The sequence below is a fragment of the Podarcis gaigeae genome, assembly GCF_964106915.1.
Source record: "Podarcis gaigeae genome assembly, chromosome: 7".
NCBI lineage: Eukaryota > Metazoa > Chordata > Lepidosauria > Squamata > Lacertidae > Podarcis > Podarcis gaigeae.
The window spans coordinates 33555207-33567640 of NC_139683.1; the positions used below are offsets into that span (position 1 = coordinate 33555207).

General features: G+C 44.2%; 1 long non-coding RNA gene across 1 annotated transcript; it reads left to right on the plus strand.

The window, feature by feature from the left end:
• The first annotated feature begins 4485 nt into the window (after window positions 1-4485).
• On the plus strand, window positions 4486-11169 carry LOC310848747. The gene is made up of 3 exons (XR_014566577.1): window positions 4486-4572; window positions 9330-9400; window positions 10691-11169. It is a non-coding gene; the product is annotated as an uncharacterized lncRNA (long non-coding RNA).
• The last annotated feature ends 1265 nt before the right edge of the window (window positions 11170-12434 follow it).

A 12434-nucleotide genomic window follows, 5' to 3' on the forward strand; every position in this document is an offset into this window, starting at 1 on the left:
TGTGAGTCAGCCCTTGAAACCTGTTTTCCAGGGCCATATGCACACCATTCATTTGAAGCACCATGATATCTCTTTGAACAGTCATGGCTTCCCTCAGAAAATCCTGGGAAGTATAGCTTGTAAAGGCAGAGTCAGATTTGGGGGAGCGCAACCAGTGTGGTCGCACTGGGTGTGGAGCCTTGGGGCTGCCACAGGGGCATCACAGCTATGAAGAAGAGGAGGAGGAGGAGGAGGAGGAGTTTGGATTTGATATCCCGCTTTATCACTACCCAAAGGAGTCTCAAAGCGGCTAACATTCTCCTTTCCCTTCCTGCCCCACAACAAACACTCTGTGAGGTGAGTGGGGCTGAGAGACTTCAAAGAAGTGTGACTAGCCCAAGGTCACCCAGCAGCTGCATGTGGAGGAGTGGAGACGTAAACCCGGTTCACCAGATTACGAGTCCACTGCTCTTAACCACTACACCACACTGGCTCTGAAGTAGTCCAAAAGGCGAGAAGCAGGTGCCATCAAATTTCTGCATCACACAGGGCACCGCTGAAATTTGAGGCCCCAATGGCCACCACTGGTTGAGAGTGCTGAGAGTTTTTAAGAGACCCCTTCTCCCCTCCCAAAGCTACAATTCTCAGAGTTCTCCAGGAAGATGGTTGATTGTTGAACCAGTATGAGAATTGTAACTCTGAGAGGGGAACAAGAGTCTCAGCACCCTCACCAAACTGCAGTTCCCATGATGTATGGTGTGAATAAAGCCCTGGTCTGAGTCTTGGACAATCTGTAGTTGTATAAGGCATATGAACATGTAGAAATTCACCAGTGAGTAAACTGCTTGTAGAATCGTAAAATTACCAAGTTGGAAGGAAACCTGGAGGCCATACAGAAGAAAAGGAAAAGACTTGAGTTGTAGGCTCTGTGAGCATTGTAAGAGCTGCCTCTCTCTCAAGATCTGATGTGAGCCACTAGATTTAGCCACCTCTGGAGTATTCGAGTTACACCTCCACCTTAGCCCAGCCTGTATATTTGTAAACAAATGCAGGTACCACAAAATACCAATTAAGCCTCCAGTGACCTCCCATCCCAAGGAAACATGTGCTGCACCCCCTGGAATATCTCAGTACTCCAATATGTGGGTGAGCATAACAATATAGTGAGAGAAAGTATAGGATTTGGGAAGCATTTATGAGCCTTTATGCTCTGCTAACTCTCCCGCAAATCCATTTTTGCAGGCTCTGATAAAAGCCCTGGCCCCCTCCCTTTCTGTAGAGCTGATTGAACCCTTGCCTAAAACACCATCAGGGCTCCAACAGACAAAGAGCAAAGTCCAACCTCGCTTGCCCAAGAGAACAAACAAAGCAGGCTTGGTTTTGTGCAGCATGGAAGAGTATAGTGAGTGCAGAAAGGCAGCGTTCATTCCTGCAGCTGCCACCATCTGTGCTGGGCCCTCTTTGGCACCCCATAGCTTTGTGTGGTTCAGGCACAGCTCACTGCCTGACTCCATTTTTTTCCCCATGGCAGTTTTCACTGGGCTCACTCCCCAGTCCCTGGTGGGGTGGAAAGCTGCTACTTTTTTGGTTCTAATACTGCAATACAGGAAGCTGAGGCTCCAGGCCAGCTTAGGAGCAGCAGCCACAGTTCCAAAGCAGGGCCAGCAGAACGAGGTCTGATCGCTTCTGCCAATATTGGGAAATGCAGGAGGGAGAGAGAGAGACTCCTGCCATTGGCTCAGTTGCACATGTTGGGCCTCTGCAAGGCAAATAAATATGCTTCCTTGAGATGAATATTAAACTGAGAGAAAAAGCCCAAGGGATGCAAGTTGATTATTGAAACTGAGTCTATAACCATCCAAAAGGAACCAGGGATTGCGTGGTCATAAGAACAGTGGAGTCATGAGCAGGGATGGGTGAGTATGTCAATTTCAGTTTTTCTCGGTTTCTCATTTTTCCAATCTTAAAATCAGTTCATCACATTTCCACATCGGTTTGTGATTTGTTTATTTTTAAGTCCTCATGAAAATTCATCAGCTCCTTAGTGCAAACTTCTTGTGATATACACATTTTAGAATGCAGTTTTGCCTAAAAGTTATGCAGTTTCTCCTAACATCAGCCACACTGCCTTGCCCCTGCAAGAGTGGGGGCTCGGGGAGTGTGCGTGTGACATTGGCACACCAGCAGCATGCTGACATCACTCAACACATGTTGGGGGGTGCCAACATGGCCAAGTGCAATCTTGGGGGAGGGGTCAGCCCCTTCATTTATGATTTGTGGGTGCTTAGGCACCTAGGGCCCTGCACAGTCGGTGTCTATGCCCAACATAATGCATTTTTTTGTTATATTCACTAATGTATGCACTTATACGAACACTTTACCCTAGTAAATACATTTTTGTACACATGCCATTGCAAAATTCAGAGCAGTGCAAATTTCAAAGGATGACTATGTCACAATTCTCATATTGTTTTGGAAGGTGCAAATTGGGTAAGTTTGCTATTAAATGCAAACTGAATCAAATTTCCCTCCCATCGCTAGTCATGGGTGAAACCAGTTTTATCTTACTTTCTCTGGCACAACCATTCTGCATTTCCCCAGTCTGAAGATTTTAAGCCTGCATTTTCAGATTTCCAAGAGGAGGGCAGGGAGCCGGTTATTTCTGCTTGGGTCCATTCCCAGCCATCTCCAAAAATATATTATGAATATTACAGTAAGTGAAATTAGAGCTTTTCTATGACCCCATACACTGACCTACAACCAGAGCCCAGCAACTTAGCCTCTTGATTCACTAAATGTGAACGGTTTTGGCCAATCCAGCAGCACAAAGCGTCATTGCCTGATTGAAGAGGAGTCACCAGATCTGGCCTCAACATATCAAGAAGTACCCAGAGCTCCCGGACTCTCACCTCCTAAATCTTTGGGTGTGATCCTCAGGAGATTCAGCATGCCTTTAACACATGAAACATTTATTGTAATAGCTTTTGAAAGCCTATATTTGCTGATGTAGACATTTCATTAAGAGCCTGTCACATTTTAAAAATAACAATATCCATGAGCAACAGTCACCTGTCAAGATCTACAAAAGGAAGACCCTGTACAACTCATTTAACCCGGAAGATCTGAATGACTTTCGTCCAGTAGCACTCACACCTATAATCATGAAGTGCTTTGAAAAGCTGGTACGAAATTATGTCATTGCCTGTTTACCAGAGGGACTGGACACATTCCAATTTGCTTATAAAACAAAAAGATCGACAGAGGACGCTGTGGCGATTGCCCTCCATGCCGTTCTTGCACATTTGGAGCAGCGGGGGGGTTATGCCAGACTGCTTTTTTTAGATTTCAGCTCGGCATTTAATACCATTCTACCACAACGTCTGGTGTCTAAACTGGAAGATCTGGGGCTCCCGTTATCACTTTGTGGGTGGATATCGGCCTTTCTGTCGGACCGCACCCAGAGGGTTCGGTTGGGCCCTTATACCTCTAATACACTTAAGACTAACACAGGAACACCACAGGGGTGCGTACTTAGTCCGCTCCTTTATATTCTCTACACGTACGATTGTGTCGCTGCTCACCCTAGTAATAGGGTTGTCAGATTTGCAGATGACACAACCGTGATTGGGATCATCTCTGAAATGGAGGGTGAAACGGACTATAGAGATGAGGTGGAGCGGCTGACAGAGTGGTGCAGCGCTAACAACTTGCTCATAAATACAAGGAAGACAAAGGAGCTTGTGGTGGACTTCAGGAGACAGAAGAGCAATGTCCAGCCACTTCTGATTGATGGGGTCTGTGTGGAGAGGGTAACAACGTTCAGATTTTTGGGAATTGAATTACAAGAGGATCTGTCCTGGAGTGTCAACACAAGGGGGCTTGTGAAGAAGGCGCAGCAGAGACTGTACTTTTTAAGAATCCTAAGGAAAAACCATCTTCCGCAGAAACTGCTGCTTGCCTTCTATCACTGTGCCATTGAGAGCGTGCTCACTTATGGCTTATGTGTGTGGTACGGAAGCTGTACTACCCAGGACAGGATGGTGTTGTGCAGAGTTGTTAAGGCAGCAGAGAGCATTGTTGGCTGCCCACTCTCCACCTTAGAGCAGATTTATGCCACAAGGTGCCATAGGAAGGCACTGGACATAGTAAAAGATCCATCGCATCCTGGTCACTGTCTCTTCGAGCTCCTGCCGTCGGGACGGAGATACAGGACGATGATGACAAGAACGAGCCGTCTCAAGAACAGCTTCTTCTCCAGAGCGATCTCGGCCCTGAATGGGAAACCTGGACTTTGAAGTCATCTAATCTTCCTTGCTGTATTATATTATATTGTTTTAATTAGTGTTTTTATAGTTGTTCTGATTTTAAGTGGAGTGCCCTATCTGGGTGGATGGAGCAGCCAAGTAATTTCGTTGTCCCTGAGAGGGGGCAATGACAATAAAGATATTATTATTATTATTATTATTATTATTATTATTATTATTAGTTTCAGGGAAAGAGAGACATTGGGTGACAGCTGGAGCCTGGAAAGACAAGCAGATATGTGTCTGCTCAGGAGTAAGTCCAGGTGAGATCAACAGGACTTCCTTTCAGGTAAGTGAGTAGAAGATTACAGCCTTGTATGTTTGGGTTTTATGGGGGAAAGATTATACAGTACAATCTTATGCACCTTTATTCAGTTTAGACTTACTTCTGAGTAGACATGGATAGGAATGTGCTGCTGTTAATTCATTTTAATTTTGTATATAGTTAAATAGGCTGCTATAGAACAAGGAAATAAATGGGCTAAATAAGCAAAAGATGTTTTCAAAGTGTGAACGTCCTCTCCATGAGAATAAATGTGCCTGGGCAATGCCTGCCCCCATTAAAGTGAATGACAAACTTCCCTTTGCCTTCACAGGAGCTAAGATTTCACTCAATGTGACACAAGCAGATTATTTCCAAACAGACTGTCTTTTTGTGTTTTCTAGAAGGCATCAGGGCTTCTTTAAAACATAAGTGTCTGCCAAGAGCCATCGAGCTTTGAACACATGTTTGGCTTTCTTGAAAACCATTGGCAAACCTCAGCTGCTGTATTTCAGACAGGCCTGGATCTCATTGTTGGCTGGGGAAAAATCCACCCTAATGAAAATAAACAGGTTAAGGCTACAACTCCTTACACGCTTACTTAGGAGCAAGTCTCATTGAACTTAGCAAGAATTACTTCTCAGGTAGACATGCAAAGGATTTTGCTGTCAAAGCCATTCATTGTTTAGCAGCAACACAAAAATCAAATGAAATGAAAGGCTTTGTTTCATAATTGTGTATAGCCTGATCTTGCATGAACACACCATAGAAGACTTTTTCTGTGCTGCCCTAGAGGGCAGACCTAGGGGCTCGCCCCCAGCCTAGAATCCACAGGTCTGAGCAGTTTTCCCCTTCCCCGCTCCTTTCTCAGGTAAAACCCACTCTTTCATGCTAAATTGGAGCAAATGTCAGTTTGGAGAAAACCTGTAGCTTGAGCACTACAGAATAGTTTTCCTCGGGGGAAAGCAGTGTGACAAAAGGAAGTATGGATAAGCCCTGTGTCAAATGGGCTGAAGTAGCAGAAGGGTAGATTTCAACGGAACATCAGGAGAAAAGTCTTAACGGTAAAAGCTGTTTGGCAATGACCTTGGTTGTGCAAACGGCTTAAAAATGCAGCTAAGCTGTTCTTTTTCTCAGTTTGGATCAAAGCTGGTTGGGGGGGGAAACACATCAAAACACAGTATTTCATTAGAAAGAACAGGATAGATACAAGATAGGTATTGATTGGGACTAACTTCATGCATGTACCATTTACCAAAACAGAGAGCGGAGTGCACTCGATGAAGAGTCTCAAGGTGGAAACTGGGGGTGGGGTTAGGGATTTTCTACATCAGACAGGTGGTGAACATGATGTCCTCATCATGTTCAAAGAAGACGAAGAGGAGTTTGGATTTGATATCCCGCTTTATCACTACCCGAAGAAGTCTCAAAGCAGCTAACATTCTCCTTTCCCTTCCTCCCCCACAACAAACACTCTGTGAGGTGAGTGGGGCTGAGAGACTTCAGAGAAGTGTGACTAGCCCATGGTCACGCAGCAGCTGCATGTGGAGGAGCGGAGACGCGAACCCAGTTCACCAGATTACAAGTCCACCACTCTTAACCACTACAGCACACTGGCTCACATAAAGAACCTTTCAGCAGAGAGAGAGAACATCAAATACAGTGGTACCTTGGTTCTCAAATGTAATCCGTTCTGGAAGTCCGTTCTACTCCCCAAACCATTCAAAAACCAAGATGCAGCTTTCGATTGGCTGCAGGAGCTTCCTTCACTCAAGAGGAAGCTGCATTGGACGTTCAGCTTCCAAAAATGTTCAAAAACTGGAACATTTACTGCCGGGTTTTCGGCGTTCAAGAACCAAGGTACGACTGTACTGTAGCTGTTCTCCAGAAGTATTTACAGGACATTGAGTATTTCCTAAAAACAACAGAGCACGGAGTTCAGAAATGGAAGAAAGAAACTTAGAAGCAAGCTGGCAACCAATGTAAGAATCCACAATGGCTGAGTGGGGGACCTTTGCTGAAACTACTCCTTGTCTCGTGATTAAGAAGGAAAAGGGCATCCCAAAGGGAAGGGCGAGAGTGTGTGGGAGAGAAACCGTTTCTTGCCTTCTGATTAAGAAAGGAAAATACATCCCAAAGGGGTGCATGTGTGAGAGAGAAACATGTCACAACCTGTTTATTGAGCATTCATCGTGATTTGTTTGCACAAAGTTTGGGGGGAGGTAAAGTTTGTAACCCCAACTGCTTACTGAGCATTTGTCTGCAGGGAAGTTATACAATGCCATAAGCACTGAAGAGGAGTTCTGCTGGATCAGACCAAAGGCCCATCTAATCCAGCATTCTGTTCTCACAGTGGCTAGCCAGACCACCAGCTGGTTGAGTGGTTGGTCAAGTAATGGTTATCCTACATTTTCCAGCACATTTCCACATCACATTCCTTACTGCAAGGGGTGTGTGGAGAGAGGGAGGAGGTTGTATTTTGCACCTGAGCACTAAACCCACTTTAATTGTGCAACCTGAATTTACTGATGTATGTTTGAACCACACCTGCAAAAGAACAATTGTCTTGGAGGGAAAGAGACTGTTGGGGGTTTTATGTCCCCTATTATGAAGTAGCCATTTAACATTTGTGTTTTGAGCCAGAGAGCTTTTGCTTGCTCATTAGAAGCTCTCCCTTTCCTAAGAAATACTAGTACTCTTCTCTGTATACTGCATGGCCAACCAATCAGAAACAAGGTCCTTGCTTTTATTGGTCAAAATGGAGCTAATTCTACTGAAGTATAAATGGTCTTGTATTACACTAGTCTCGGCAAAAAGAAGGGGGTGGGAACCTTCTCTGAGTTGGGATCCAATCTCAGGCCTTGTTTTAGACACTGTTTTATTATAGATAGATCCAGAGGAGTTATAAAGCAGAGCTGGAGTCAAGGGATGAGTCCAGTTGGGTTTTTTTCCTGGTATCTCTGCGAGTGAGTCCTTCCCATAAGGATATGCACATGATGTACCATACCTATTGCTTTTCTGAGTCCCAGGTTTCATAAAGATGTTGTTCTGGCACATCATGATAGGGAAAGGTGAAATGTGTCCAGCACAAGCCAGGGTAATCCATTCCAGACATATGTGTAATGCGGGGGGGGGGGGGAACAGGTGCAAACAATTGAGCCAGCTGTCAGTAAGCTCCAGTGATTGCTTTTGATAGCTTAATCGTTAGTTGATCCATGTGCAACATTGGCAACATCACTGCCATAGTTGACTGCCTCCTACACATCTGTAAACCTTTTCTAGGTGCTTCTTGACATGAGTGGGAGTCCGCAAAGCCCTGACATCATAGCAGGCTAAATTAGACATGATTGCTGCCATTTCTGTTTTCCTGCTACAGAACACGGAAAGCTGACAAATGTCAATAACTGCTAATAACTCACTAGCCACTACTGTTTGCCACATGCCACGCAAGCCATGTGCTCCAGCAAACATCCATCATAACTCAGTTAGCTTGAGAATCTCTGTGTGGATAAAGAAATCGTTATCCAGCCTTTCCATCTATCACTGATGGAACTTACTTCTGAATCAACATGCACTGATTGTGCTGTAAGAAGCTTAGTCCTGTCTGTTACATTTCCACTCATGGGGTGGGGAAATGGATTAAGGGGGCGGGTAAAAACAGGATAGCAGCAGCAAGTGGCAACCCCTCCATCTCGTAGAGTGCATGAGTTCATAAATCGCAAGACTTAGATCCATTTCACTCAGTCAGCTCCACCCTCAGATGTATAATTCATATAACACTTTTTTAAAAAATGTAACACCCCTCTCCATTCTAGAAATCAATAGCCGGATTCTAACAAACTATGAAGGGATGCGGGTGATGCTGTGGTTTGCCAGAAGCGGCTTAGTCATGCTGGCCACATGACCCGGAAGCCGTACGCCGGCTCCCTCAGCCAATAAAGTGAGATGAGCGCCGCAACCCCAGAGTCGGTCATGACTGGACCTAATGGTCAGGGGTCCCTTTACCTTTACCTAACAAACTATGAACTAGTTCTGTATACACCCAACCACTAATCTCTCCCAAGACTTCAGTTTTTCTGCCTCTTTTTCAGGGTGCTTTAGAATTTCTTTATCTTTTCGATGGGTGCAGGATTGAACTTAATATATCATTGTGAAGCAGCTGTGGGTGGTGCATATTCTTTTATTCCCATTAAACACTCTGCAGCCTCCCCTGCTGCCTATGTCTCCTGATCTAAAAAAAACCACAAAAATCCTGTGGGAGGAATTGCCTCATTTTAAATGAAGTGTGAGAAGTTGGAAAGGTGACTACTGAGCATCTGATGTGCTCCCTGACTTTGTTTTTAAGATAAGGTTTTATTTTACCATTAAAAAAAAAAGCTTTCTGCACTGATTTCTTTGAAAAATAAAAATGCTTCTCTCTTGAAAATAATGAACAATGGCCGGGCACACAATAGGCAGTGTGGTTTCCCTCTGCACATACATAAAAGCCCAGCTGAGGATGTCATGGGGTTTTCAGGAAGTGAAGGCACCCAGAGAGGCTGCAGGATGCAGATTTGAAGACTGAAAGAAAAGAGGCACACAAACATCGCTAGGCCACCTCAGAAGTCAGCTAAGTGCAGCAAAATAAACTCCACCCTTTCCACAATAATTTCTCCAATTTTTTCTCTCCCTTTTGATCATGTTCAAATGTAATTACTGCTCTTGGTAATTGATGAAGAATAATAGGGGGAAATGCAGGAGAACTTCTGCCAAATACTGTGAGCTGTTGGGTTTTTATTTCACAGAGAGGAACCATCCATGCCTCGTGGCAGAACACTGGGGAACTGATGGGGAATTTCAAAAGCAACTTGCTAAGGTGAGACATGGTAGTCTACTCTTTTTGCATGTGTGTGTGCAGGTAATAAAGACATGGCATGAACTGCAGGTAGGTTTCTGGAATTCTGCATGACCACCAGGCAGCAATTTCTACATTTTACTCTGTGTGTATTGTGGTGTGGCCATCTCTCACAGGCATGATTCTATGCCTGGAAAAAGTGTGCATTGGTTCTAAAAGTGGCTGATAATCATGGTCTGGCTGGGACCGCTCAGCTTCTTCCTCCTAGAATTTGCTCCATCAGTGGCCATTCCACCTGGTCTTTCTGTAAATTTCACAGAGCAAGGAACATATGAATCTGGCTTAAACTGAGTCAGAACACTGGTCCATCTATCTCAGTATCATCTGAACTGCCTGGTAGCAGTGCTGCAGGGATTCAGACAAGGGTCTCTTCCAGCTATACCTGAAGATGCTAGGGCCTAAACCTTCCAGGACCTAAACTTTCTGCATGCACAGCAGATTCGCAATGATCCTCAAGTGCCTCCCCTCCCCTCTTTTCTTCCTATAAGCCATTATAACCCCAGAAGATACTGATGGATCAGGCCAAAGGCCCATCTAGTTTAACATTCTGTTCTCAGAGACCAACAAGATACCTCTGAGAAGCTTGCGAACTAGACATGAGCGCAACAGTACTGTCCAAACTTACATGCTTCACAAGTGTCCCAGAAAAACCATCCCATTTTTTATCATGAGAGAACAGCGGCCATATTGGTTGCCACATTCTCATGCAATTTGTGGGTATGGGTTCTCCCAGGGGAAGCACTTTTGGGGGGCTGCGATCTCACACAGTGCCTCAAAACACACATTTTGGGGCTTATGTCTGAAAAGGCGCTTTTAGGGAGGGACCGTGGTGCAAAATCGACTTTGTGCTCTCATGATTAAAAAAAAGGAAGATGGCATCCAGGAAGATGGTGTCTCGAATTTTGGCTTCAAGGTGTTAGAGGGTGTGAACTTGTTTCCCCAGAAACTGGTACTCAGAGGCATAATACCTCTGACATTGGAGGTAGAACATAGCAAGCATCATGACTAGCCCATGAAAGTTTTTTACTTCGTGCGTTTGTCTAATCCTCTTTTAAAGTCATCCAAGTTGGGGGCCATCTCATCATTCTGCCACTGGACCTGTCTAGTCGAGTCTAATTTTAATTTTGGGTGCAGTGCAGGGTGGCTTTCAATGCCTGATAACAACCATAAGTGATGAAGTTATTAAATAATATCTTCAAGTCTTCATTTCTCTCTCTTTTTTTTTTACTCCTTACTTGTTTTGGCCTTTAGCATTTCACAGAATCTTCTGTTGACCTCTCAGTTTAGAATCGTTCCTACCACAGTAGCAGCTGTCCCTGCCGAAGAAATCATGGATTCAGTTAAATTCCCCCCAAGCATCTCGAGGCCTTTAGGCATGTGCTATAAATTTAAAAGTTCTAATTATAGCCGTGAGCAGCAGGAATTACAGTCATGAAAAGCAGCAACAAATGGAAGAATAGCTCAGCAACTGAAAGAGATCGATTTTGCCTTCCCCTCCCCTCTGGGCCATCCTCTCTTGAGGATCTCTGAGGGTACATCTGCCACCCTGACAAAGCACACCCTCCCGCAGTCACCCAGCAGCTCAACTTATAAACCTACCAAACCTGAGAAGGGACAGGTCTTTGATACATAGCCTCTATTGGCCACAGTTATCTGTCTTGTGAAAAAAGTAAACACAAGAGGACATCAAGACGCCCTGCATATTTCTGGTTAGAATTATTCACAGTCAAAACTTTAAGAAAGAATGGGAAAGATTTATAATATATTTAGGAGACCACTGTAAGCAGATGAAAACATTAGCAGGATTCTAGTAACACTTGTTGTGCAACAAATACTATGGAAAATATGGAGAGATATAAATATGGATGATGAAATAATATGCAGTTGAAAATGTTGACAATATGACCCATGGAGGGGATGGTGGGAAGTCTGGAGATTCAGAGAAATCTCTAAATATGGATATATATTTGGTATTGTTATAAATTTGCACTTGTAAAATCAAATAAAAATTATTTGGGAGGGGAGAATTATTCACAGTTAATTCTAGGTTTTCTGTCAAGGCACTTCAAAATTTGTTAATATTGTTATTATTTAGACAGAAAGGTGAAATAAGCCCAAACTGTAATGTTTCTAATTCGGTTCCGTTTGAAAGTTTAGCAGAAGGCCAGCTCAATGCCAGCTTTGATTCCACTGCTATGATCCAAAATGGTTATTATAAGTCCGAGTAGCACATCACGGTCAGGGGAAAAGGCAATGTGGTTTGCAGCGACCAGAAAGGTTAATCTAAATTATCCCGGAGATTAGCTCTGAGACAGTGCGCGGTTCCACAAACATCACCGCTGGTGTCCTGAGCAGTGATCTGATACTCTTTGCTTTTGTTAGCATTTGCAGGGAGACTAATCCAGAAAACTCGGGTGAGGTGAAGACATAATTTTATAGGTGAAGTTGTCAGTCTCCTTGGGTGAGTTATGGGGCTCGACTGACAGTGGAACAGTAGCGTGGAAGTTACAGGTCAAGATGCTCCAAAGGAGCTCTCGCTGAACAAAGCAACCCAAAAGGCAAAGGCGTAAAATTGCAGTCTCTATAAAACATAAGGCAGCAGGGCCTCGCGTTGTGAAAATGGCAGCGCTTCCAGTTTGTTAGGTATGATCTGAATGATCATAGTAGCTCGGAATAAATGGGCAGACAAGAAATCTTCGCAAAACAATAAAGACCATACTTGTGGCAAAGCAACATTCCTCCCCTACCCCTTTTATAAGAACCTTCCTTACACTGGCTCAGTTCATTGGTCCATTGAGCTCAGGCTACCAACACTGACTGGCAGCAGCGACCCTTCAGGGTTTCAGGCAGGGTCTTTTTTCATACCTGGAGATGCCAGGGCTCTTCTGTATGCAAAGCAAATGCTCCACAGCTATTCCCACCAATGAACTCATCCCTGCTATCCTTTTAGCATAAAGAGATTGAGATCTACCTGGCTTAAGCTCCGTCGCAGTTA